Source organism: Leptodactylus fuscus, chromosome 3 (assembly GCF_031893055.1).
Source record: "Leptodactylus fuscus isolate aLepFus1 chromosome 3, aLepFus1.hap2, whole genome shotgun sequence".
Taxonomy (NCBI): Eukaryota; Metazoa; Chordata; class Amphibia; order Anura; family Leptodactylidae; genus Leptodactylus; species Leptodactylus fuscus.
Genome location: NC_134267.1, coordinates 231506158 through 231532774, shown reverse-complemented (window position 1 = coordinate 231532774; position 26617 = coordinate 231506158). Strand labels below are relative to the sequence as shown.

At 46.9% G+C, this 26617-nt stretch overlaps 6 non-coding genes across 6 annotated transcripts; 1 reads left to right on the top strand and 5 right to left on the bottom strand.

The window, feature by feature from the left end:
- Nucleotides 1-8256: 8256 nt before the first annotated feature.
- Nucleotides 8257-8328, bottom strand: TRNAA-UGC (transfer RNA alanine (anticodon UGC)). Its single transcript has one exon. It is a non-coding gene; the product is annotated as a tRNA-Ala (tRNA).
- Nucleotides 8329-8591: 263 nt separating this feature from the next.
- Nucleotides 8592-8663, bottom strand: TRNAA-CGC (transfer RNA alanine (anticodon CGC)). Its single transcript has one exon. It is a non-coding gene; the product is annotated as a tRNA-Ala (tRNA).
- A 13107-nt stretch (nucleotides 8664-21770) lies between these two features.
- On the bottom strand, nucleotides 21771-21842 carry TRNAA-UGC (transfer RNA alanine (anticodon UGC)). Its single transcript has one exon. It is a non-coding gene; the product is annotated as a tRNA-Ala (tRNA).
- Nucleotides 21843-22749: 907 nt separating this feature from the next.
- On the bottom strand, nucleotides 22750-22821 carry TRNAA-CGC (transfer RNA alanine (anticodon CGC)). Its single transcript has one exon. It is a non-coding gene; the product is annotated as a tRNA-Ala (tRNA).
- A 567-nt stretch (nucleotides 22822-23388) lies between these two features.
- Nucleotides 23389-23460, bottom strand: TRNAA-UGC (transfer RNA alanine (anticodon UGC)). Its single transcript has one exon. It is a non-coding gene; the product is annotated as a tRNA-Ala (tRNA).
- A 323-nt stretch (nucleotides 23461-23783) lies between these two features.
- On the top strand, nucleotides 23784-23855 carry TRNAA-UGC (transfer RNA alanine (anticodon UGC)). The gene has a single exon. It is a non-coding gene; the product is annotated as a tRNA-Ala (tRNA).
- Nucleotides 23856-26617: the final 2762 nt, after the last annotated feature.

Below are 26617 nucleotides of genomic sequence, written 5' to 3'. Positions count from 1 at the left end.
CCAGAAATCTATTCAGCAAAATCTCACTTTGCTGATCATATTGATGTATGCTTGAACAGTTACTCTGTATACGGAGGAACTGCCCCCCTTTGGGATGCCCCTTTTAAAGAGAACCTTGCACCAATTTTGACGCAGGCAGTTCTATATACTGCTGGAAAGCTGACAGTGCTTGTCCATAGACAAATATTATCTGGTGGGAGGGGGCGTTCCTCCCAGCTCACCCAGTACAGCGCAATAGGCACTGCTGCGGAGAAGGATGTACCTGAGTGACTGTCAGGAACGCCCTTCTGACTGTAAAGAGCTACGGTACCAGGGCCGATAGTTCTTTACCCGGGGCACAGATTGGGAAAGCCGACAGTGCGCTGAATTCAGATCATTGTCAGCGATCCAGCAGTATATAGAATTGCCTACGCCCAAATCGGTGAAAGGTCCTCTTTAAGGGTCTGGGGGGTGGCAGTTTCTTTTCTGAACAAGGTAGTAATGGGAGATATGAAGAAACTGGACCGAACGCTAGCTAGTAGCGGAAAAAAGAAGCGACATGTCCTATATCTGCGGCAGAATCAGCCGTGAATTCCATGGCTTGACCATTTATTCGGGCCTACACAGGAATGGGTTGCCGCGATAGAAAACTGATGCTGCATCGGCATTTCGTCGCGGAATGTTCAAATGGAATGTTCCGTGAAAAAGATATGAAGGTCACAGCTCTTAATATAGAAAAAATGATAATAATTTAGAAGTGCACTACTCACGTGTCAGAGCCGTCAGCGTTGTCGCAGGATTCCAAAAGATCGGTGCACGGATAATGGCTCTCTCGGCTAAGCCAAAATGCAGCAACAGGAAAAGACAAAAGGATATATCCAGCACTCGGAATCCGGCCTAATAAGAATAAACTTAACTTTTATTAAGAAATGGTCATTCTTCCATTAAAAAATTATGATCATACAAGGGACATTAGCTTACCCCACGTATGATCAAAAATTTTTAATGGAAGAATGACCAATTCTTAATAAAAGTTAAGTTTATTTTTATTAGGCCGGATTCCGAGTGCTGGATATATCCTTTTGTCTTTTCCTGTTGCGGAATGTTCCGTGACCTTTTCCTCCGTGTGAACATACCCTTAGAGTGGGGGGTTTAACGTTGTTGGGATTTCTTTTATTGATTTATTGGGAATAACAGTTATGTTTTAGACGGGTTATTGTTTTGTGATTATGGGGCCCAGTTTGTCAAATTGCCTGAATAAAGAACTTCTGTTTTCTATCATGGGCAGGGGTGGAATTCGGAGGAAAGTAAAACCCACCCCAAACGACTAGGAATGGAAAATGTGCTGTTTACCCTGAAACATTGCTCAGCAGAGCCCAGGGATAACTCCTCCCAGGAAATCTCCTCTAGGGTGGGGGGAATATTGTCTCTCTCTTCCTGAACAATTCACTTACCTTGATTCTCCGGTCGGCGCAGCCATGTATCATTGTCAGCTATCAGCTGACGCAGCTCTCGGGCGCTCATGGCTTAGTTACCAAGGCGGATCTGATGAAATATTAGAGAACTAAGTTCTCAGGTGGCTCCGATATTACTGGGCCCTGATCAAAGATCAGTAAGAATGAATGGAAGTAATCACTAGATATGTAGTACAAACTAGTTCGCTCTTCCAGAACCAAAGTGAAGTGTCAGCAAAAGCGTCAACTCAAGAAATGGCTGTGATGTCACAGCGCTCAGGGTTTATATCCCCTCAGGGTTCCGTTATGACATCATCATATGCAAATATGTGCATTATGACATCATCATATGCAAATATGTGCATTATGACATCATCATATGCAAATATGAACAGAACCTCACATAATAGGTAAGCAGATCCTAGTTTTATGACATCACAGAAGTAAGGTCATGTGACTGTGTGTGAAAAAAAAAAAATAATAATAATTTGAATTAAAATCTGGATGTGGCTATTTCTAGGTAGCGTACCTATGAACTCCTGGCTATTTTTAGGTACCATCCGTGTACCGTGCCTATAAACTTAAATGAACTGCAGATGTATCATATTTATCCCAGTAAATTTTCACTTTATTAAGACATTTATGTTACAATGGCTAATCTTCCTCGCACTGCGGACATCCATCCACTCTATAACAATCTTCATGTAGTGTGGAACAACAAGAAAAACAAGTTGTCAATTTTTTAGACTTTTTCCCCAAATCAAAGTGGCAAATCAGACATTTCTCTATTTCCTTGCAATTTTTTTGTGTTTTCGTTGTTTCCCTTTTTCTCCTCTTTGTGGATACCTTCAGCCTGAAAAGGTACAACTACCTGCGGACGTGCAGATGAAGATTTGCAGCTTGTAGAAGGTGGTGTATTTCCATCAACTATATCCGGAACATTTGAAGTCTCAGCACCTGCAACATCTTGATGTACAGACTGGTTATATGACAAGCTGGGTTGTAATAACGAAGAACCTCGTCTGGCATTGTTTTGGATAACCTTGATTTCTTCCAAGTAGTTTAAAAGGTTGAAGTTCCGTGATTAGATAAAATATCCGCCAACTGAGTTAGGGATTGGAACGGCGGATTGTACTTAGCAGTACTACTGAGTGGTTCTTCATCAATAGTCTCTTGTTCTTGCACAGCACAATATAAATCAAATTCTGTGTCTTCAAAACTAGGCTCAATTTGCAAATTTTCCCAGTATTTTTTGTGGAAGCAGTTCCTATCATACAAAGGGATTGATTCGGTTTCTCTCATTAACCACATGAGGACCGCCGTACGTAAATTTACAGCCTCATGTGCTGGGATCCGACGACAATTGAAGGTGATGGGCACCCCCCGCGGCGAGATCGGGGGGTGCCAATGTCAGTAAAAGGTAGTCTGGGGTCTGGCCAGTGACCCCAGACTACCGGAGCCCCCACATACCTGGTGATCCTGCCAGGCGATGGAGGAAGTGAGCGATGTGTCTCACTTCCTCTGTAGCTTACAGGACACCAGCAGGCTCATGTCCTGCTCGTGTCCTGTCTGCTATTGTGCAGAATCAGTTGATGCTTTCATCAAAGTATCAACTGATTCAAGTGTCCTAAAGGGATACATGAAAAAGTTAAAAAAAAGTTAAAAAAAAAAAAAAAAAAGTGTATGAAAAAAGTAATAAAGTTATAAAGACCAAAAATCTCTTTTTTTCTATACAAAATGAATTATATAAAAAAAGCACTAAAAATAAAAAAAGTAATGCGTATTTGGTATCGCCGCGTGCGTAACAACCTGTACAATAAAACTGAAATAATATTTAATGTACACAATGAACGTCGGGAAAAAAAACACGGAAAAAACTCGCCAGAAGTAATGATTTTTTGCCATCTCATCCTACAAAATATGCTATAAAAAGTGATCAAAAAGTTATAGGCAACCCACAACAGTGCCAATAAAAAGCGCACATTGTCCCGCAAAAAATAAGCCCTCAACCAACACTGTCAACCGAAAAATAAAAATGTTACGCCTCTCAGAAGATGGCAATGCAAAAAACATTGATTTATGTTCCCAAATGTGTTTTTGTTCTACAGAATTAGTATCGCATAAAAAAATAACATAAATGAGGTATCGCCGTAACCGTACCGACCCGCAGAATAAAGGTCACATGTCGCTTATACTGTACCCTGCATGGCGAAAAATTTAAAATGTAAAACTCAATGCCAGGATTGATTTTTTTTTTTTTTAATCCAGCAAGAAAGAGTTAATAAAATGTATTCAGTATGTTGTAGGCACCCAAAGATGGTGTCATTAGAAAATGCATCTCGTCCTGCAAACAACAAGCCCTTATATGGCCGCGTCACCAGAAAAATAAAGAAAATATAACATCTAATAATGCCAAGGCAAAAACCACCAAAAATCGCCAAATCATTAGATCACAACTGGCTGCGGCAGGTAGGGAATATATAAGCTGTGCGAGCGGATATCAGGGGACACCCCAGATTTACAGCTTATGAGGGAAAAGACACCAGAAGTGACCCCCAAAGTGACCCCCAGAGCAACTCCCCCAATCATAGGAGCTACTGGGACATAGTAGAGAATTTGGTGTTTGCAATGTCCTCCGCACCTCTTATATATTCCCTCTTCGCCATCCGCTGTGCAGTCACGTCCGGGATACTAATACTCACTACACCCCCTGAGAAATTCTTTGAGGGGTGCAGTTTTCAAAATTAGGTCACTCCTTTGGGGAATCCACTTTTCTGGTACCTTACTGGCTCTACAAACATGACATGGCGTTCAGATACCAAACATCTGAATCTGTGCTCCAAAAGCTGCATCGCGCTCCTTCCCTTCTGCGCCCTGCTGTGCGCCCAAACTGCAGTTTATGTCACGTGTATGACACATGTATGACACTGGTGTACCCGTTATATCGGACGTAATGTCATATGTGGGTATAAACTGATATTAGGGCACAGCCGGACACAGAAGGGAAGAAGGGTTATTGGGTTTTTGGAGCGCAGACGGTTTGGTTTTTGGATGCCATGACACTTTTGCAGAGCTGAAACGCCAGTAAAGTGGAATCCCCTGATATGTGACCTTATTTTGGAAACTACACCCCTGAAGGATTTCTCCAGGGGTACAGAGAGCATTTAACCCCCAAGTGTTGCTATAACTTATTATCCATAAATGAATATGAAGCGAGGTGAGAGGTGAAAATAACAATTTTTCCAGGAATCTGTCATTTCAGTGCCTAATATGTTGCGCCCGCCTCGTATCAGAGATGAACGCTCTAAAAGCTCTTGTGCCCGGGATACCCCCTTACCAGTTTTTGGAGTGTGTATCTCTGCTGACATAAGTTGGGCACAAAAATGGCGAATCTCTAGAACAATTTCATTTTTAACTTCTCTATCAGTTGCGATTTCATTTCTGGAAACTAAATAAATGCAACACTCAAGGGTTAAAAATTCTCGCTACGCCACTTGATAAATCCCATCAGTGGGGTAGTGTCCAAAATAGGGTGACATGTCTGCGGATTCCACTTTATTGACAATTCAGGGGCTTTGCAAAAGTGGCATGACGTCCAAAAACCAAACTGTGCTCCAAAAACCAAAATCGTGCTCCTTCCCTTCTGTCCCCGGCTGTGCCCAAACAGCCATTTCTACCCACATATGGCATTAAGTCCGTTATCCGGGGTACACTAGTGTCATACATGTCGGCATACACCGCCATTTGGGTACCCAGCAGGGTGCAGATGTGAAGGAACGCTATGTGCTTTTGGAGTGCAGATTTAGATTCTTCGTTTTTGGACACCATGTCACATTTGCAGAGACCCTAACCAGAAAACTATTCCAGCAAAATCTGCCCTCCAAAATCCAAATAGCGCTCTTTCCATTCTGAGCCCCACCATGTACCCATACAGCAGATTATGGCCACATATGGGGTATTGCCGTGTTCAGAAGAAATTGTGTAACAAACTGTGGGGGGGCTTTTAATTCTTAAACTATTTGCAAAATTAAAACTATGGCGCTAAATGGACGATTTATTGGGAAAAAAAAGTAATTTTTCATTTTCATGTCCCAATGTTAATAAAATCTGTGAAACACCTGTGAGGCCAAAATACTCACTCTACCCCTAGATAAATTCTATGAGGGGTGTAGTTTCCAAAATGGGGTCACTTTTAGGGGGTTTCCACTGTATTGGTACTTTAGGGGCTCTGCAAATGCGACATGGGACCTGAAAACTATTCCAGCAAAATCTGCCCTTCAAAAGCTAAATAGCCCTCTTTCCATTCTGAGCCCCGCCATGTTCCCATACAGCAGATTATGGCTACATATGGGGTATTGCCGTGTTCAGGAGAAATTGTGTAACGAACTCTAGGGAGCTTTTACTCCTTTATCCTCTTGTGAAAATTAAAAATTTGGGGCTAAATTGACAGTTTATTGGAAAAAAAGTAATTTTTCATGTTCATGGCCCAATGTTAATAAAATCTGTGAAACAGCTGTAGGGTCAAAATGCTCACTCTACCCTTTGATATGTTCTGTGGGGGGTGTAGTTTCCCAAATGGGGTCACTTTTAGGGGGTTTCCACTGTATTGATACTCTAGGGGCTCTGCTAATGCGGCATGGCACCTAAAAATAATTCCAGCAAAATCTGCCATCCAAACGCCAAATAGCGCTCCTTCCATTCTGAGCCCCGCCATGTACCCATACAGCATACTATGGCCACATATGGGGTATTGCCATGTTCATGAGAAATTGTTTAACAAACTGTGGGGGGCTTTTACTCCTTTAACCCCTTGTGAAAATGAAAACTTTGGAGATAAAGTGACATTTTAGTAATGTTTCATTTACACATCCCAATGTTAGTAAAATCTGTGAAACAACTGTAGGGTCAAAATGCTGACTATACCCCTTGATGAATTCTGTGAGGGGTGTGGATTCTAAAATGGGGTCACTTTTGGGGGGTTTCCATTGTTTTGGTACTCTAGGGTCTCTGCAAATGAGGCATGGTGCCTGAAAATTATTCCAGCAAAATCTGCTGTTCAAACACCCAGTGTCGCTACTTCCCTTCCATGCACTGCCGTGTGCCCAAAAATCAGTTTACACCCACATGTGGGGTATTTCTGTGTACGGGAGAAATTGCACAATAAACTGTCAGATGCATTTTCTCCTTTAACACTTTTTGAATGTGTTAATTTTAGGTCTAAATGAATGTATTAGTGAAAAAAAATGAAATGTCTAAATTTCACTGCCATATTATTTTTATTCTTATGAAATGCTTAAAGGGTTAACAAACATCCCAAATGCTGTTTTGAATAATTTGAGGGGTGCAGTTTTGAAAATTGGGTGATTTATGGGGGTTTCTATTATACAGGCCTTTATAATTACTTTCAGAACTGAAGTGATCCCTAAAAAATTGTTTTGGAGAATTTTCTTGTAAATCTGGAAAATCGCTGTTACACTTGGAAGCCTTGTAACGTCCAAAATAAATTAAAAGACAATCAAAAGATGATGCCGATATAAACCAGAGATATGGGAGATAATATTTATTTATGTATTTGGATGGTATAACTATCTGCCTGAAAAGTAGAAAATTTCACATTTTGAAAATTGCAAATTTTTTCAAATTTCCATCAAATTTCCTATTTTTTTTAATAAATAAATACAAAAATATTGATTAGTGTTTACAACTAACATGAAGTATAATGTGTTACGAAAAAAACAATCTCAAAATCACTTGTGTAAGTTAAAGCGTCTCAAAGTTATTGCCATTTAAAGTGACACATGTCAGTTTTGAAAAAAAAGGCCCGGTCTTTAACATACTTTTGGGCCCGGTCCTTAACCGGTTAACTGATAAACCAAGTATCAAAATATCCTTCACACCATATACTATATTGTAGAGATATAGGCATAAAGTGTCCAGTAGGTGGCAGTCTGCTCATACACAGAAACACACAAGGATGAGATCAGCTTCTGTATGGACATATTGGGCACAGATCCTTGTAGACCAGGGCTCGGTGCAAGATGTCTGACACGTGATATTTTATACTGGATTTCCTTGTTACGTCTCCTCCTGTAACTTTCGATTAATTTATTCTATTATATTGGCGGTATTATTTTATAGATGTCACACTCAGTATCCGTCTTCAGATATATCTATATCTACATACACAGATCCAGCATCTCCAAATACAAAAGGGCAGAAAAAAATTCTGTCTACATTTTAGGTCTGTAACCATGGACAGAACTGGTAAAGACTGGGCCCAATAGGAAACATTGACATCATGTGGGACAGACGGGGCTCCCTGGAGGGCTGAAGCAGAAGTGGAGGCAGCAGGGCTGTCAATGTTATATGGAGGAATATGATGGGCCCTATATAAATAAAAATGTCTGTTCATTATACCACAGGCAGTGTATTGTGCTGACTATACTGCCCTCTAGTGTCCAGCACTGACTGTACTGGGGATTCGTAAATGCAGGATGACATTTTGATAGTTGAATCCGTCCTTTGCGTTACGTCCAGACAGACATCTTGTGAATTCCGGCACATTTATCAGTTTTATGGATCTTTGATGTTTTTGTAGTTGTTTATCACATAACAAGGAGATACCTGGATGTTTCTGTGTATGAGCGGACTGCCACCTACTGGCCACATTATGTATACATCTTTAGGAATACTGCACATGACAGTGAAGGATATTCTGATACTTGCTTTATCAGATATTACAGTTTCTTGGATCACATCCAGATATTTCTGCTTAAAGTTGAACAAATTCATGTTTTTAGTGATTGTTATGTAAGACAAAACATGGAGATGCCGGGGATTGAACCCGGGGCCTCATACATGCAAAGCATGCGCTCTACCACTGAGCTACATCCCCTATAGGAAACCTCTATAAATCCTCCAATTGCTGAGACAATATACTACGTGTAGCCCTATTGTGCTGATACTACTGGATATTTCTATACATGTATTGTGTTAGCTACACCGCCCCCTAGTGTTCACTATTGACATAGGCTTCTAAAATGGTGAACAGATAATATTCAGCCTTTATAATACAGACGGGCAGATGTTTCCTGAATCCCTGCACATTCCTCAGTTTTCTGGATCTTTGATGTTTTTGTAGTTGTTTATCACATAACATGGAGATGCCGGGGATTGAACCCGGGGCCTCATACATGCGAAGCATGCGCTCTACCACTGAGCTACATCCCCTACAGGAAACCTCTACAAATACTCCAATTCCTGAGACAATATACTACGTGTAGCCCTATTGTGTTGATACTACTGGATATCATTATTAGAGATGAGCGAACACTAAAATGTTCGAGGTTCGAAATTCGAATCGAACAGCCGCTCAATGTTCGTGTGTTCGAACGGGTTTCGAACCCCATTATAGTCTATGGGGAACATATACTCGTTAAGGGGGAAACCCAAATCCGTGTCTGGAGGGTCACCAAGTCCACTATGACACCACAGGAAATGATGCCAACACCTCTGGAATGACACTGGGACAGCAGGGGAAGCATGTCTGGGGGCATCTAACACACCAAAGACCCTCTATTATCCCAACATCACAGCCTAACAACTACACACTTTACACACTCAATACCACCTCTCTGACAGTAGGAAAACACCTTGAAACATGTGTATTTGGCACTTGCAGTGAGGAGAGCTTGTCACCAGCAGTGAATTTGGCCCTTGTAGTAAGTTGAGGTTGGCACCAACATTTGTTTTGAAAATCAGGGTGGATTGAGCCTCTAACCAGCAGAGTTGGGGCAAATTCATGGTGGAGGGAGCCTCTAAAAACCCCAGTTTGGACCAATTCATGGTGGAGGGAGCCTCTAAAAAACCCAGTTTGGACCAATTCATGGTGGAGGGAGCCTCTAAAAACCCCAGTTTGGACCAATTCATGGTGGAGGGAGCCTCTAAAAACCCCAGTTTGGACCAATTCATGATGGAGGGAGCCTCTAAAAACCCCAGTTTGGGCAAATTCATGGTGGAGGGAGCCTCTAACCAGCCCAGTTTGGACCAATTCATGGTGGAGGGAGCCTCTAAAAACCCCAGTTTGGACCAATTCATGGTGGAGGGAGCCTCTAAACACCCCAGTTTGGACCAATTCATGGTGGAGGGAGCCTCTAAAAACCCCAGTTTGGACCAATTCATGGTGGAGGGAGCCTCTAAAAACCCCCAGTTTGGACCAATTCATGGTGGAGGGAGCCTCTAAAAACCCCAGTTTGGACAAATTCATGGTGGAGGGAGCCTCTAAAAACCCCAGTTTGGACCAATTCATGATGGAGGGAGCCTCTAAAAACCCCAGTTTGGGCAAATTCATGGTGGAGGGAGCCTCTAACCAGCCCAGTTTGGACCAATTCATGGTGGAGGGAGCCTCTAAAAACCCCAGTTTGGACCAATTCATGGTGGAGGGAGCCTCTAAACAGCCCAGTTTGGACCAATTCATGGTGGAGGGAGCCTCTAAAAACCCCAGTTTGGACCAATTCATGATGGAGGGAGCCTCTAAACAGCCCAGTTTGGGCAAATTCATGGTGGAGGGAGCCTCTAAAAACCCCCAGTTTGGACCAATTCATGGTGGAGGGAGCCTCTAAAAACCCCAGTTTGGACCAATTCATGATGGAGGGAGCCTCTAAACAGCCCAGTTTGGGCAAATTCATGGTGGAGGGAGCCTCTAAAAACCCCAGTTTGGACCAATTCATGGTGGAGGGAGCCTCTAAACAGCCCAGTTTGGGCAAATTCATGGTGGAGGGAGCCTCTAAAAACCCCCAGTTTGGACCAATTCATGGTGGAGGGAGCCTCTAAAAACCCCCAGTTTGGACCAATTCATGGTGGAGGGAGCCTCTAAAAACCCCAGTTTGGACCAATTCATGGTGGAGGGAGCCTCTAAACAGCTCAGTTTGGGCAAATTCATGGTGGAGGGAGCCTTTAAAAACCCCAGTTTGGACCAATTCATGGTGGAGGGAGCCTCTAAAAACCCCAGTTTGGACCAATTCATGGTGGAGGGAGCCTCTAAAAAACCCAGTTTGGACCAATTCATGGTGGAGGGAGCCTCTAAACAGCCCAGTTTGGGCAAATTCATGGTGGAGGGAGCCTCTAAAAACCCCCAGTTTGGACCAATTCATGGTGGAGGGAGCCTCTAAAAACCCCAGTTTGGACCAATTCATGGTGGAGGGAGCCTCTAAACAGCCCAGTTTGGGCAAATTCATGGTGGAGGGAGCCTCTAAAAACCCCCAGTTTGGACCAATTCATGGTGGAGGGAGCCTCTAAAAACCCCAGTTTGGACCAATTCATGGTGGAGGGAGCCTCTAAACAGCCCAGTTTGGGCAAATTCATGGTGGAGGGAGCCTCTAAAAACCCCCAGTTTGGACCAATTCATGGTGGAGGGAGCCTCTAAAAACCCCCAGTTTGGACCAATTCATGGTGGAGGGAGCCTCTAAACAGCCCAGTTTGGGCAAATTCAAGGTGGAGGGAGCCTCTAAAAACCCCAGTTTGGACCAATTCATGGTGGAGGGAGCCTCTAAAAACCCCAGTTTGGACCAATTCATGGTGGAGGGAGCCTCTAAACAGCTCAGTTTGGGCAAATTCATGGTGGAGGGAGCCTCTAAAAACCCCAGTTTGGACCAATTCATGGTGGAGGGAGCCTCTAAAAAACCCAGTTTGGACCAATTCATGGTGGAGGGAGCCTCTAAACAGCCCAGTTTGGGCAAATTCATGGTGGAGGGAGCCTCTAAAAACCCCCCAGTTTGGACCAATTCATGGTGGAGGGAGCCTCTAAAAACCCCAGTTTGGACCAATTCATGGTGGAGGGAGCCTCTAAACAGCCCCAGTTTGGGCAAATTCATGGTGGAGGGAGCCTCTAAAAACCCCCAGTTTGGACCAATTCATGGTGGAGGGAGCCTCTAAAAACCCCAGTTTGGACCAATTCATGGTGGAGGGAGCCTCTAAACAGCCCAGTTTGGGCAAATTCATGGTGGAGGGAGCCTCTAAACAGCCCAGTTTGGGCAAATTCATGGTGGAGGGAGCCTCTAAAAACCCCCAGTTTGGACCAATTCATGGTGGAGGGAGCCTCTAAAAACCCCAGTTTGGACCAATTCATGGTGGAGGGAGCCTCTAAACAGCCCAGTTTGGGCAAATTCATGGTGGAGGGAGCCTCTAAACAGCCCAGTTTGGGCAAATTCATGGTGGAGGGAGCCTCTAAAAACCCCAGTTTGGACCAATTCATGGTGGAGGAGCCTCTAAAAACCCCAGTTTGGACCAATTCATGGTGGAGGGAGCCTCTAAACAGCCCAGTTTGGACCAATTCATGGTGGAGGGAGCCTCTAAAAACCCCAGTTTGGACCAATTCATGGTGGAGGGAGCCTCTAAACAGCCCAGTTTGGACCAATTCATGGTGGAGGGAGCCTCTAAAAACCCCAGTTTGGACAATTCATGGTGGAGGGAGCCTCTAAAAACCCCAGTTTGGACCAATTCATGGTGGAGGGAGCCTCTAAACAGCCCAGTTTGGGCAATTCATGGTGGAGGGAGCCTCTAACCAGCCCAGTTTGGACCAATTCATGGTGGAGGGAGCCTCTAAAAAACCCAGTTTGGACCAATTCATGGTGGAGGGAGCCTCTAAACAGCTCAGTTTGGGACAAATTCATGGTGGAGGGAGCCTCTAAAAACCCCAGTTTGGACCAATTCATGGTGGAGGGAGCCTCTAAAAACCCCAGTTTGGACCAATTCATGGTGGAGGGAGCCTCTAAACAGCCTCAGTTTGGGCAAATTCATGGTGGAGGGAGCCTCTAAAAACCCCAGTTTGGACCAATTCATGGTGGAGGGAGCCTCTAAAAACCCCCAGTTTGGACCAATTCATGGTGGAGGGAGCCTCTAAAAACCCCAGTTTGGACCAATTCATGGTGGAGGGAGCCTCTAAACAGCCCAGTTTGGGCAAATTCATGGTGGAGGGAGCCTCTAAAAACCCCAGTTTGGACCAATTCATGGTGGAGGAGCCTCTAAAAACCCCAGTTTGGACCAATTCATGGTGGAGGGAGCCTCTAAAAACCCCAGTTTGGACCAATTCATGGTGGAGGGAGCCTCTAAACAGCCAGTTTGGACCAATTCATGGTGGAGGGAGCCTCTAAAAACCCCAGTTTGGACCAATTCATGGTGGAGGGAGCCTCTAAACAGCCCAGTTTGGGCAAATTCATGGTGGAGGGAGCCTCTAAACAGCCCAGTTTGGGCAAATTCATGGTGGAGGGAGCCTCTAAAAACCCCAGTTTGGACCAATTCATGGTGGAGGGAGCCTCTAAAAACCCCAGTTTGGACCAATTCATGGTGGAGGGAGCCTCTAAAAACTCCAGTTTGGACCAATTCATGATGGAGGGAGCCTCTAAAACCCCAGTTTGGGCAAATTCATGGTGGAGGGAGCCTCTAACCAGCCCAGTTTGGACCAATTCATGGTGGAGGGAGCCTCTAAAAAACCCAGTTTGGACCAATTCATGGTGGAGGGAGCCTCTAAACAGCCCAGTTTGGACCAATTCATGGTGGAGGGAGCCTCTAAAAACCCCAGTTTGGACCAATTCATGGTGGAGGGAGCCTCTAAACAGCCCAGTTTGGACCAATTCATGGTGGAGGGAGCCTCTAAAAACCCCAGTTTGGACCAATTCATGGTGGAGGGAGCCTCTAAAACCCCCAGTTTGGACCAATTCATGGTGGAGGGAGCCTCTAAACAGCCCAGTTTGGGCAAATTCATGGTGGAGGGAGCCTCTAAACAGCTCAGTTTGGGCAAATTCATGGTGGAGGGAGCCTCTAAAAACCCCAGTTTGGACCAATTCATGGTGGAGGGAGCCTCTAAAAACCCCTGTTTGGACCAATTCATGGTGGAGGGAGCCTCTAAAAAACCCAGTTTGGACCAATTCATGGTGGAGGGAGCCTCTAAACAGCCCAGTTTGGGCAAATTCATGGTGGAGGGAGCCTCTAAAAACCCCCAGTTTGGACCAATTCATGGTGGAGGGAGCCTCTAAAAACCCCAGTTTGGACCAATTCATGGTGGAGGGAGCCTCTAAACAGCCCAGTTTGGGCAAATTCATGGTGGAGGGAGCCTCTAAACAGCCCAGTTTGGGCAAATTCATGGTGGAGGGAGCCTCTAAAACCCCCAGTTTGGACCAATTCATGGTGGAGGGAGCCTCTAAAAACCCCAGTTTGGACCAATTCATGGTGGAGGGAGCCTCTAAACAGCCCAGTTTGGGCAAATTCATGGTGGAGGGAGCCTCTAAAAACCCCCAGTTTGGACCAATTCATGGTGGAGGGAGCCTCTAAAAACCCCAGTTTGGACCAATTCATGGTGGAGGGAGCCTCTAAACAGCCCAGTTTGGGCAAATTCATGGTGGAGGGAGCCTCTAAACAGCCCAGTTTGGGCAAATTCATGGTGGAGGGAGCCTCTAAAAACCCCCAGTTTGGACCAATTCATGGTGGAGGGAGCCTCTAAAAACCCCAGTTTGGACAAATTCATGGTGGAGGGAGCCTCTAAACAGCCCAGTTTGGGCAAATTCATGGTGGAGGGAGCCTCTAAACAGCCCAGTTTGGGCAAATTCATGGTGGAGGGAGCCTCTAAAAACCCCAGTTTGGACCAATTCATGGTGGAGGGAGCCTCTAAAAACCCCAGTTTGGACCAATTCATGGTGGAGGGAGCCTCTAAACAGCCCAGTTTGGACCAATTCATGGTGGAGGGAGCCTCTAAAAACCCCAGTTTGGACCAATTCATGGTGGAGGGAGCCTCTAAACAGCCCAGTTTGGACCAATTCATGGTGGAGGGAGCCTCTAAAAACCCCAGTTTGGACCAATTCATGGTGGAGGGAGCCTCTAAAAACCCCCAGTTTGGACCAATTCATGGTGGAGGGAGCCTCTAAAAACCCCAGTTTGGACCAATTCATGGTGGAGGGAGCCTCTAAACAGCCCAGTTTGGGCAAATTCATGGTGGAGGGAGCCTCTAAAAACCCCCAGTTTGGACCAATTCATGGTGGAGGGAGCCTCTAAAAACCCCAGTTTGGACCAATTCATGGTGGAGGGAGCCTCTAAACAGCCCAGTTTGGGCAAATTCATGGTGGAGGGAGCCTCTAAACAGCCCAGTTTGGGCAAATTCATGGTGGAGGGAGCCTCTAAAAACCCCAGTTTGGACCAATTCATGGTGGAGGGAGCCTCTAAAAACCCCAGTTTGGACCAATTCATGGTGGAGGGAGCCTCTAAAAACTCCAGTTTGGACCAATTCATGATGGAGGGAGCCTCTAAAAACCCCAGTTTGGGCAAATTCATGGTGGAGGGAGCCTCTAACCAGCCCAGTTTGGACCAATTCATGGTGGAGGGAGCCTCTAAACAGCCCAGTTTGGGCAAATTCATGGTGGAGGGAGCCTCTAAAAACCCCCAGTTTGGACCAATTCATGGTGGAGGGAGCCTCTAAAAACCCCAGTTTGGACCAATTCATGGTGGAGGGAGCCTCTAAACAGCCCAGTTTGGGCAAATTCATGGTGGAGGGAGCCTCTAAAAACCCCCAGTTTGGACCAATTCATGGTGGAGGGAGCCTCTAAAAACCCCAGTTTGGACCAATTCATGGTGGAGGGAGCCTCTAAACAGCCCAGTTTGGGCAAATTCATGGTGGAGGGAGCCTCTAAACAGCCCAGTTTGGGCAAATTCATGGTGGAGGGAGCCTCTAAAAACCCCCAGTTTGGACCAATTCATGGTGGAGGGAGCCTCTAAAAACCCCAGTTTGGACCAATTCATGGTGGAGGGAGCCTCTAAACAGCCCAGTTTGGGCAAATTCATGGTGGAGGGAGCCTCTAAACAGCCCAGTTTGGGCAAATTCATGGTGGAGGGAGCCTCTAAAAACCCCAGTTTGGACCAATTCATGGTGGAGGGAGCCTCTAAAAACCCCAGTTTGGACCAATTCATGGTGGAGGGAGCCTCTAAACAGCCCAGTTTGGACCAATTCATGGTGGAGGGAGCCTCTAAAAACCCCAGTTTGGACCAATTCATGGTGGAGGGAGCCTCTAAACAGCCCAGTTTGGACCAATTCATGGTGGAGGGAGCCTCTAAAAACCCCAGTTTGGACCAATTCATGGTGGAGGGAGCCTCTAAAACCCCAGTTTGGACCAATTCATGGTGGAGGGAGCCTCTAAACAGCCCAGTTTGGGCAAATTCATGGTGGAGGGAGCCTCTAACCAGCCCAGTTTGGACCAATTCATGGTGGAGGGAGCCTCTAAAAACCCCAGTTTGGACCAATTCATGGTGGAGGGAGCCTCTAAACAGCCCAGTTTGGGCAAATTCATGGTGGAGGGAGCCTCTAAAAACCCCCAGTTTGGACCAATTCATGGTGGAGAAGGAGCCTCTAAAAACCCCAGTTTGGACCAATTCATGGTGGAGGGAGCCTCTAAACAGCTCAGTTTGGGCAAATTCATGGTGGAGGGAGCCTCTAAAAACCCCAGTTTGGACCAATTCATGGTGGAGGGAGCCTCTAAAAACCCCAGTTTGGACCAATTCATGGTGGAGGGAGCCTCTAAAAACCCCAGTTTGGACCAATTCATGGTGGAGGGAGCCTCTAAACAGGCCAGTTTGGGCAAATTCATGGTGGAGGGAGCCTCTAAACAGGCCAGTTTGGGCAAATTCATGGTGGAGGGAGCCTCTAACCAGCCCAGTTTGGACCAATTCATGGTGGAGGGAGCCTCTAAAAACCCCAGTTTGGACCAATTCATGGTGGAGGGAGCCTCTAAACAGCCCAGTTTGGACCAATTCATGGTGGAGGGAGCCTCTAAAAACCCCAGTTTGGACCAATTCATGGTGGAGGGAGCCGCTAAACAGCCCAGTTTGGACCAATTCATGGTGGAGGGAGCCTCTAACCAGCAGAGTTGGTGGAAATCAGGGTGGAGGGAGCCTCTAACCAGCAGAGTTGTGGGAAAGCAGGGTGGAGGGAGCCTCTAACCAGCAGAGTTGGGGGAAATCAGGGTGGAGGGAGCCTAGTATTAGCAGAATTGTGCAACGCTTATGGTGGATGAGTATGAGGATGCGGAGGAATTGGAGAGGTTGAGTACAGACATGGAGTTTCATGTTGGGGTGCTTTACACAGGTGGGCCCAAAAATGAAGGCTCTATCCAGTGGTGGTTCATTTTTATCAAAGTGAGCCGGTCGGCACTCTCAGCTGACAGACGGGTGCGCTTGTCAGTGATGATGCCACCGGCTGCACTGAACACCCTCTCAGATAGGACGCTGGCGGCAGGACAGGACAACACCTCCAAGGCATATAGGGCAAGTTCAAGCCACAGGTCCAACTTCGACACCCAATACGTGTAGGGCGCAGAGGGGTCGGAGAGGACAGGGCTGTGGTCGGAAAGGTATTCCCGCAACATGCGCCTATACTTCTCACGCCTGGTGACACTAGGACCCTCCGTGGCGGCACTTTGGCGAGGGGGTGCCATCAAGGTGTCCCAGACCTTAGACAGTGTGCCCCTCGTTTGTGTGGACCGGTGAGAACTTGGTCGCCTACTGGAGGAACTGCCCTCCCTGCCGCCAACGTCACATGCTGGAAACATCTCCATCATATTCTGCACCAATTGCCTGTGGCAAGCATTGATGCGATTGGCCCTCCCCTCTACCGGAATAAAAGACGAGATGTTGTTTTTATACCGGGGGTCAAGGATAGCAAAGATCCAGTACTGGTTGTCCTCCATGATTTTGACAATACGCTTGTCGGTTGTAAAGCACCCCAACATGAACTCAGCCATGTCTGCCACAGTGTTAGTTGGCATGACTCCTCTGGCCCCACCGGAAAGTTCAATCTCCATTTCCTCCTCATCCTCCATGTCTACCCATCCGCGCTGCAACAATGGGACGATTCGAAGTTTCCCGGAAGCCTCCTGTATCACCATCACATCATCGGACAACTCTTCTTCCTCCTCCCCCTCCTCCTCCTCCTCCTCCTCCTCCTCCATTAAACGCAGTGAAGCGGACAGATGTGTGGACCTACTCTCCAGCTGTGACGGATCGGATGCTATCCCTAACTCCTCTGTGTGATCTGAGTTATCCCTGATGTCAATCAGGGATTCTCTCAGAACACACAAGAGCGGGATTGTAAGGCTCACCATCGCATCCTCAGAGCTCACCCTCCTTGTGGACTCCTCAAACACCCGTAGGATGTCACAAAGGTCTCTCATCCATGGCCACTCATGGATGAGAAACTGAGGCAGCTGACTTTGTGGCACCCTAGGGTTTTGTAGCTGGTATTCCATCAAAGGTCTCTGCTGCTCAACCACTCTATTCAACATCTGAAACGTTGAGTTCCAGCGTGTGGGGACGTCGCACAAAAGCCGGTGTTGTGGCACATGCAGGCGTTGCTGGAGAGATTTTAAGCTAGCAGCGGCTACTGTCGACTTGCGAAAGTGGGCGCACATGCGCCGCACTTTCACCAGTAGCTCTGGAACATTGGGGTAGCTCTTTAGGAAACGTTGCACCACTAGGTTGAAGACGTGAGCCAGGCATGGAACATGTTGGAGTCCGGCAAGCTCCAGAGCTGCTACCAGGTTCCGGCCGTTATCACAAACGACCATGCCTGGGCCCAGGTGCAGCGGCTCAAACCATATTGCCGTCTCATCGAGGAGGGCATCCCTCACCTCGGAGGCAGTGTACTGTCTGTCCCCCAAGCTGATCAGCTTCAGCACAGCCTGCTGACGTCTACCAACGCCAGTGCTGCAACGTTTCCAACTCGTAGCTGGGGTCAATCTAACAGCGGAGGAGGAGGCGGTGGCGGAGGAGGAGGCGGTGGCGGAGGAGGAGGCGGTAGAGGAGGAGGAGGAGGGGGGTGTTCTTCTCGTGTCCCTGCCAGGAATGTTAGGCGGGGAGACGAGGTACACCGGGCCAGTTTGGGAAGCAGTCCCAGCCTCAACTACATTCACCCAGTGTGCCGTCAGTGAAATGTAGCGTCCCTGTCCGCATGCACTTGTCCACGCGTCGGTGGTCAAGTGGACCTTTGTGCAAAGCGCGGAACTAAGGGCCCGCCTGATGTTGAGTGACACGTGCTGGTGCAAGGCGGGGACGGCACACCGGGAGAAGTAGTGACGGCTAGGGACGGCATAGCGAGGTGCCGCAGTTGCCATCAGGTCCAGGAAGGCGGGAGTTTCAACAAGCCGGAACGCCAACATCTCCTGGGCCAGCAGTTTAGCGATGTTGGCGTTCAAGGCTTGCTCGTGTGGGTGGTTAGCAGTGTATTTCTGCCGCCGCTCCAATGTCTGAGAGATGGTGGGTTGTTGTAAAGAAGCGCCTGATGGTGCCTTTGATGGTGCAGGAGAAGGAGATAAGACAGGAACAGGGGAGGATGAGGGAGAAGTCAACAAAGTGGTGGAGGCAGATGAAGTGGTGTCCTGGCTCGTCCTCTGGAGTGCATCGCCAGCACAGTCAGCAGTGGCAGTGGCAGAGGCAGAGGCAGTGGCAGAGGCAGTGGCAGTGGCGTGAACGGCAGGCGGCCTTTGTCCTGCCGTTGCTGCCTGCCACTGATTCCAGTGCTTGGATTCCAAATGACGGCGCATTGAAGTGGTGGACAGGTTGCACTTCTCAGAGCCCCTAATCAATTTCGAGAGGCAAATTGTGCAGACAACACTATATCTGTCCTCGGCGCATTCCTTGAAAAAACTCCACACCTTCGAGAAACGTGCCCTCGAGGTGGGAGTTTTTCGGGGCTGGGTACGAACTGGAACATCTTGGGAGATTCCGGGTGTGGCCTGGCTTTGCCTAAGCTGCTGACCTCTGCCTCTGCCTCTAGCTACCCTTTTTGGTGCTGCACTTGCCTCAACATCCACACTACTTTCCCCGCTTGACATCCCCCCTGTCCAGGTCGGGTCAGTGTCCTCATCATCCACCACTTCCTCTTCCAACTCCTGTCTCATCTCCTCCTCCCGCACAATGCGCCAGTCAACTGGATGCCCTGACGGCAACTGCGTCACATCATCGTCGATGAGGGTGGGTTGCTGGTCATCCACCACCAAATCGAACGGAGATGGAGGAGACTCTAGTGTTTGAGCATCTGGACACAGATGCTCCTCTGTTAGGTTCGTGGAATCGTGACGTGGAGAGGCAGGTTGAGGGACAATGAAAGGAGCGGAGAACAGCTCTGGGGAGCAGGGACAGTTGGGGTTATTGTTCTGTGAAGCTTGGGAATTTTGGGAGGAAGGAGGACAAGACTGTTGGGTAATAGGAGGAGAGGAGGCAGAGTCTGACTGGCTGCTGGACAATGTGCTGTAAGCGTTCTCTGACAGCCATTGCAAGACCTGTTCCTGGTTCTCGGGCCTACTAAGGTTTGTACCCTGCAGTTTAGTTAATGTGGCAAGCAACCCTGGCACTGTGGAGTGGCGCAATGCTTGCTGCCCCACAGGAGTAGGCACGGGACGCCCTGTGGCTTCACTGCTACCTTGCTCCCCAGAACCATTCCCCCGACCTCGCCCACGGCCTCGTCCACGTCCCTTTCCGGGAGCCTTGCGCATTTTGAATTCCCAGTTAGAAATTGGCACTATATACCAGTAGTAAAAATTGTGGGTGCACGTAACCCCAATATATTCTTTGAATTCCCAGTCTGACAATGGCACTGTATACCAGTAGTAAAAATTGTGGGTGCACGTAACCCCAATATATTCTTTGAATTCCCAGTCAGAAACTGGCACTGTATACCAGTAGTAAAAATTGTGGGTGCATGTAACCCCAATATATTCTTTGAATTCCCAGTCAGACAATGGCACTATATACCAGTAGCAAGAAATGAGGGTATTTATAACCCCAATATATTCTTTGAATTCCCAGTCAGACAATGGCACTGTATACCAGTAGTAAAAATTGTGGGTGCACGTAACCCCAATATATTCTTTGAATTCCCAGTCAGACAATGGCACTATATACCAGTAGCAAAAATAGTGGGTGTATATAGCCCCAATTCTATTGCTAGGGGACTTGCAGGGTATTTCTGAGGTGAAGGTGGGGGGGCACACCGTTGGAACGGTGATTTGGGGTGTATATATGGGGTATACGGGAATACACTGTCAGTGTGTTCCATTCAGGATCCTGGGAAAGCTGGGTTGCGGCGATTGAGCCCGTCAGTGCCACGTTACACTGACAAGCTTCTCCCTGGAATTGAAGTTATATGTAAGCCCAATATATTCTTTGAATTCCCAGTCAGACAATGGCACTATATGGCAGTAGCAAAAATAGTGGGTGTATATAGCCCCAATTCTATTGCTAGGGGACTTGCAGGGTATTTCTGGGGTGAAGGTGGGGGGGCACACCGTTGGAACGGGTATCGGGGGTATATATCGGGTATACGGGAATACACTGACAGTGTATTCCATTCAGGATCCTGGGAAAGCTGGGTTGCGGCGATTGAGCCCGTCAGTGCCACGTTACACTGACAAGCTTCTCCCTGGAATTTAGCTCTTATAAGAGCTGTTGTGGTTGTCTTCTCCTTCCTATCCTAGCCTGTCCCTGCCTACCCAGAATCTAAGCCCTAGCTAGCTGGACGGAAACCTCCGTCCTCGGTGAATTGCAAGCTCAGAATGACGCGAACCTGGGCGGCGCTGTTCTTTTAAATTAGAGGTCACATGTTTTCGGCAGCCAATGGGTTTTGCCTACTTTTCTCAACGTCACCGGTGTCGTAGTTCCTGTCCCACCTACCCTGCGCTGTTATTGGAGCAAAAAAGGCGCCAGGGAAGGTGGGAGGGGAATCGAGTAATGGCGCACTTTACCACGCGGTGTTCGATTCGATTCGAACATGCCGAACAGCCTAATATCTGATCGAACATGAGTTCGATAGAACACTGTTCGCTCATCTCTAATCATTATGTGATTAGTAAAGTGGAAATACATAATAATAATACCGCCATACAGATATAATGTAGCCATACAGCGCCCACATACAGTACACCGAAATAACACTGTCCTACAAATAAATACTAAAAACATAGAGTGCATATAAATGATACTGTCACACTGTGCAAAACAATAATACCACTATATAGTGCACACGGATAATACTCCCATACTATACACATTAGTAGTGCTACTACGCAGTACACGTAAAAAAAACACTTTTGTGTTTCAACAAGTCGAAGTGCGTACATGGATGTTTTTGTGTATGAGTTGACTGCCCCCTACTGTCCAACATGAACTTATGTTTCCACATTATATGATGGTGAACGATACAATCTTTTTGTTTTTTGACAAAATCCAGTTGTTTGAGGATCATCCAGACACCCGAGCTCTGAAATTTGTCATCTTTATTGTATTTAGATAAACTTGTACAAAACATGGAGGTGTCGGGGATTGAACCCATGGCCTCATACATGCAAAGCACACGCTCTACCACTGAGCTACATCCCCTACATAACAATTCCTTTAATGTTCCCAATTCTGAGATGAAACAACACATTGCATTGAGCCCCTGTACTGAGGGGAAATAATCCCAGCAGGTATTAGGCCCTATTTAGTTACACATCTCTGCCGCTGCCCACAGCCACCTTTGCTTACATTTCAGTCCTTTAGGGGGCCCCATGCATCAAATATCATGTAGCTGAGGCTGAACAGTGTCAGGATGTTGTTGACAGCGACGTGATATGCAACACACAGGGCCCCCTGGAGGGCTGAAGTGTAAGCGAATGATAGATAGCAGGACTATTTTTCTCAGATCTCAAAAACAAAAGAAACACCGAGCAACCCGTAGTGGAGATCGTACTGATAGTGATAATTTCAGATGACAAAAAACAGGCTCACCTTTTAGGTAGTGTGCATACACAACTGTTTTGTTGATGATGGGATCACTTGGCCAAGGATCCCTCTCAGGATTGGATGCAGCTGCAGGGTACCTCACACCTCACGGGTGTATGTATGGGTGTATGGAACCTTGCCTTCCGCCGGGTTAACAAGCCTCCTGGCCTGACGGTAAAGAACTTTTACACCTGAAGAAGGGCAGAGTTATGCCCGAAACGCGTAGTGTGTTGTTCAATAATAATCGTATATTTACTCATCCATTTGGCAAGCGCAGGTCCTTTGTGTCCAAGTTTGCAGTCACTAAGGAGGACTATTTATTACATCACTGGCCATGTATTTCTATACATGTATTGTGTCAGCTACACCGCCCCCTAGTGGTCACTATCGACATAGGAGTCTAAAATGGTGAACAGATAATATTCAGCCTTTATAATACAGACGGGCAGAGGTTTCCTGAATTCCTGCACATTCATCAGTTTTCTGGATCTTTGATATTTTTGTAGTTGTTTATCACAAAACATGGAGATGCCGGGGATTGAACCCGGGGCCTCATACATGCGAAGCATGCGCTCTACCACTGAGCTACATCCCCTATACGAAAACCTCTAAAAATACTCCAATTCCAGAGACAATATACTACATGTAGCCCTATTGTGTTGTTATTACTGGAAATCCTTATGTGATTAGTAAAGTGGAAATATATAATAATAATAATACCGCCATATAGATAAAATGTGGCCATACAGCGCCCACATACAGTACACCGAAATAACACTGTCTTGCAAATAAATACTAAAAACATAGAGTGCATATAAATGATACTGTCACACTGTGCAATACAATAATACCACCATATAGTGCACACGGATAATACTCCCATACTATACACATTAGTAGTGCTACTACGCAGTACACGTAAAAAAACCACTTTTGTGTTTCAACAAGTTGAAGTGCGTACATGGATGTTTTTGTGTTTGAGTTGACTGCCCCCTACTGTCCACAATGCGCTTATGTTTCCACATTATATGATGGTGAACGATACAATCTTTTATTTTTAAGCTTATTTTTTTGACACAATCCAGTGGTTTGAGGATCATCCCGACACCTAAGCGCTGAAATGTAGCATCTGTATTGTATTTAGATAAACCTGTACAAGGCATGAGGATGCCGGGGATTGAACCCGGGGCCTCATACATGCAAAGCATGCGCTCTACCACTGAGCTACATCCCCTGTATAACTATTCCACTAACGTTCCCAATTCTGAGATGAAACAACACGTTCCATTGAGCCCCTGCACTGAGGGGAAATAATCCCAGCAGGTATTAGGCCCTATTTAGTTACCGATCCCTGCCGCTGCCCACAGCCACCTTTGCTTACATTTCAGTCCTCTAGGGGGCTCCATGGGTCTCATATCATGTAGCTGAGGCTGAACCGTGTCGGGACGTGGTTGACAGCAATGTGATATGCAACGCACAGGGCCCCCTGGAGGGCTGAAGTGTAAGCACGACTATTTTTCTCGGATGCATTGGGAGCATAAGTAGGAACGTCGTATAGGGGATGCAGCTCAGTGGTAGAGCGCATGCTTTGCATGTATGAGGCCCCGGGTTCAATCCCCGGCATCTCCATCTTTTGAGACAAAGAACTACAAAACATCAAAGGTCAGTAAAACTGATATACAGGCAGGAAGTCACACGAAATATGTTCGGGGATAATACGAAGACGGAATTTAATGTAAAAGAGCTTAACCTTTTGTCTGTAGAGAAAATGATGGACACTAGGGGGCAGTCTAGTCCGCACAATACATGTACAGGAATACATTGCCGGTGATCCTGCAGCATCTGGTGACTTCACATCCTACCACCAACGTGATATGCCAGAAATCCAGTATAAATTATCATGTGCCCGACATCTTGCACCTCCTGTCATTGTGGAGCCGAGCCCTGGTCTACAAGGATCCGTATCCAATATGTCCCTACAAGTTGAAGTGCGTACATGGATGTTTTTGTGTATGAGTTGACTGCCCCCTACTGTCCACCATGCGCTTATGTTTCCACATTATATGATGGTGAACGATACAATCTTTTTACTTTTAAGCTTATTTTTTGACAAAATCCAGTTATTTGAGGAACATCCAGACACCTGAGCTCTGAAATTTGTCATCTTTATTGTATTTAGATAAACCTGTACAAAACATGGAGATGCCGGGGACTGAGCTACATCCCCTATGGGAAACCTCTACAAATACTCCAATTCCTGAGACAATATACTACGTGTAGCCCTATTGTGTTGATACTACTGGATATCATTATGTGATTAGTAAAGTGGAAATATATAATAATAATACCGCCATACAGATATAATGTAGCCATACAGCGCCCACATACAGCACACCGAAATAACACTGTCCTACAAACAAATACTAAATACATAGAGTGAATATAAATGATACTGTCACACTGTGCAAAACAATAATACCACCATATAGTGCACACGGATAATACTCCCATACTATACACATTAGTAGTGCTACCTGAGCTACATCCCCTATAGAAGGTGCATTAGTCTATATTGGGTTCACAAGGACACTAACAGCTCAGTGACATGTACCGCAGTTCCGTTTTGCACATTTCCGGTCTGGACGAAACCACCAGGAGATCTCATGAGACAAATCTCGCCAGGTTCCCCCAACAAATGCTCTCAGTGCTGCCCCCTCCTGGATTCAGCAATCTGCCTCCTAAGGCCTCACAGCAGATGTAAACTGGGACTGTCCTGGTGTCCCAAGAGGCCCCCGCTACCATAGGGCCCAGTAGGAGTGCACCATATGCCCTACTAGCAGTTACCCGCGACTTCGTCTGCGGGTTGGCGGTGGCGCTGAACCGCTTATATTTCTTGTCCCCCCATCTCTGCCCCCAGTTTCTTGTCCCCCCAGTTTTTTGTCCCCCCATCTCTTCCCCCAGTTTCTTGCCTCCCATCTCTGCTCACAGCTTCATGTCCCCCCCTACATCGGCCCCAGTGTAGTTGGACTCACCTTGCCACGCTCCCCCGCCACTCTCTCCGCTCGCTCACTGCACATAGTTGTCGGGCGGCTGGTTGCCTGTGGCATATATGAGGCAGAGCAGGGGCCTTGCGCTGCTTTCCTGGCTTGTTAGTCTTTCGCTGCACTGCGGAGCCGAGCCCTGGTCTACAAGGATCCGTATCCAATATGTGCTTACAAGCTGAAGTGGATACATGAATGTTTTTGTGTTTGAGTTGATTACATCCTAGGCAGATAGACTGCAATAGAGCCGCCGGTATTATACAGTGCATTGCAGAATACCGGCGCCTCTATTGCAGCCTACCTGCCATACGCAGCCAGCCGCCCGACACCTATGAGCCGCGGGGGAGTGTGGCAAGGTGAGTCCAACTACACTGGGGTGATGTAGGGGGGGGGGGGGACATGAAGCTGTCCTCCCCCGGGACACCCCCTCCCCAACCCCCTGTCCCTGCTGCACTGACCTGTTATGTGGTGTGTCGGGTGCAGCAGCCTCCTCCTTAGCCATCCGCGAAGTGTGTAGGTGGCCTGGGATAGCTACGGCGCTGGGACCATGTGGGCTGCCGCCATCTTGCTCACTGTGTCCCTGCTGAATCGGCACGCCCACCTTCAGTCCCCAACCTATGGTGCCGCAGCCCTGGCTCCAGAACCCGCCCACAGCCTGCCATGCACCAATAGGAGGTGCGTGCACAGACCAGTGCTGGCAGAATGCCAGCTGCTACAGCCGTGCCAGAGGGTTTTTTGGAGGGTCACGGTGGCGATTTGGGGTGAGTGGCCCACATTTAAAGTAGCCTATTACCTTTTCCTGGGCAATATGTATGTGTGTGTGAAATTTCCCCAAAATCCATTCAGCCGTTTGGCTGTGATTGAGGAACAAACATCTGAACATTCAAACACACAAACATCCAAACTCACACCTTTATAATATTAATAGGATACGGGCAGATGTTTCCTGAATTCCTGCACATTTATCAGTTTTATGGATCTTTGATGTTTTTGTAGGTGTTTATCACAAAACATGGAGATGCCGGGGATTGAAACCGGGGCCTCATACATGCGAAGCATGCGCTCTGTAAGAGGGTGAAACAGCCCCTGTGTAGTGAATGTGCAATGTGTAATTGAGTTGGTGTTTTCATAACCTGACATTTTGTTGTTTGACCACGAGAGGTCGCTGTTGCAAGATAACAAGTAAAAGGAAAAAGGCTGCATGCCCCTGGAAGATTGGTGTGGAGACCCTGATCATTGTAGGAAGGTTCTAGGAGCCATTTTGAGTCAGAGTGTGCTGGACTCTAGAGGAGAAGAGAGAGCTGTGGAGACATCACTGTGCAGAGAGGGTCCTTGGAGGGAGAAGCCACA